The 1405-nt window shown below is 39.1% G+C and overlaps 1 protein-coding gene across 1 annotated transcript in view; it reads left to right on the forward strand.

Moving 5' to 3' along the window:
* Positions 1-1264: 1264 nt before the first annotated feature.
* LOC107082672 (snaclec purpureotin subunit beta-like) overlaps positions 1265-1405 on the forward strand; it is a 7871-nt gene continuing 7730 nt past the window's right edge. The window contains exon 1 of the mRNA XM_015371458.1: positions 1265-1294. The gene's annotated coding sequence lies outside the window, so the exon portion shown is untranslated. The remainder of the gene's footprint in view (positions 1295-1405) is intronic.

Genomic DNA, 1405 nt, shown 5'->3' on the forward strand with positions numbered 1-1405 from the left:
TACATCATAATAGTTCATTAGGACACAACCCATGAAACACAAACGGAGTATAAATAAAATATTTCTAACACTGTCTGTGCCTCAGTGCGTACGGTAGTTCTGCCATTGCAGTGCATCGTGGGCCCAAATACGTTTTTGAGTTTTCATATTCTTTTGACTCTCTGTCAGCTTATAGTGGAGATGTTAGGTATAATAAAGTTGTTGATCTTGTTCTCATTTCCCTGTCACTTGTAGAAAATGGCTCTTCAAACTTGAATAAGGTGCAGTTTTCAATCAGAACAATCAAACTGCACGATAAAGGAGCCACAGGTTCATGAGTGTTCTTTTTTTCTACAAGAAGTGTAGTGCGGGTCCAGGGCTAGTTTGACCGGCATGGAGCCCACAAAGTTCCAGAGTTTATCAGACTTTGGAGAAGATCAACTTTGGAACTGGCAAATGCTTTGTTGACGCTAAAAGCAACAGTAGTAGTGAAAAAAGCAGCTCTGCAGTCGCCTATATGTTTTTTTTTTATATTTCTGCATGACGAAGAAAGAGTTATACTCTAACACTATAATATTAATCATATTTTTGTCCTACTGTGTTCTTTATTGATTCGGTTTCATCAATACATGAAATTACTTAGACTAGCAATGTTACCGTCACCAAGAAGGTTCTTGTTTAGAATACCGCCCCTGAGTTGTTCTGCTTGATCTTCTCGTGCAAGTGGCGGTCCTCTCTAAATACTCCAGTTTGGTTGACTGGTCTCTCCAAATTGTCCTTGACTTTTAGCACTTGCGATAGGCACCAGCCACACAGCAGGAATAACCTGGTTATCCAATGATAGAGTGATGGAAAGCTGTGTCAATTGACTTTCTTACTTAGGGTTTAAATCATGACGATTTAGAGAAAAATGTTTTGTTTTGTTTTTTTGTTGCAGGGCTGTGCGCTCTCTATTCATGTTCTTCACAAGTTTATTACCTTGTGAATACAAACAAGACCTGGGCTGAAGCCCAGATGTACTGCAGAGAAATGTACACAGACCTGGCCACCATCAATAGCACTGAAGACATGGCCCTGGTGAATAATCTCCTCAACAACGGAGCAGAGGAGTTCTGGATAGGTTTGCACAGCAGTTCCAATGAATGGTTATGGTCTCTGGAAAAGGAAGGATTTTATGGAGACGGACAGGCTGACTTTAGATTGTGGGATGAGGAACCAGAAAGTCCTTATGAACACTTTCACTGCGCTGACATATCTACATCTGGATGGACACAGTTTTATTGCTATGAAAAGGAACACTTTGTCTGTTACAATGGTAAGAGAGCAAAAACAGCACTACTTCAATGTGTTTTTTCCACTCTCTCTGCAAATGACCATCTTTTTTAAAAATTAAAAAATTTAAATGAAACAAATTTATATATATATA

This window comes from Cyprinodon variegatus, unplaced genomic scaffold, assembly GCF_000732505.1.
Source record: "Cyprinodon variegatus isolate N-32 unplaced genomic scaffold, C_variegatus-1.0 Scaffold58, whole genome shotgun sequence".
Taxonomy (NCBI): domain Eukaryota; kingdom Metazoa; phylum Chordata; class Actinopteri; order Cyprinodontiformes; family Cyprinodontidae; genus Cyprinodon; species Cyprinodon variegatus.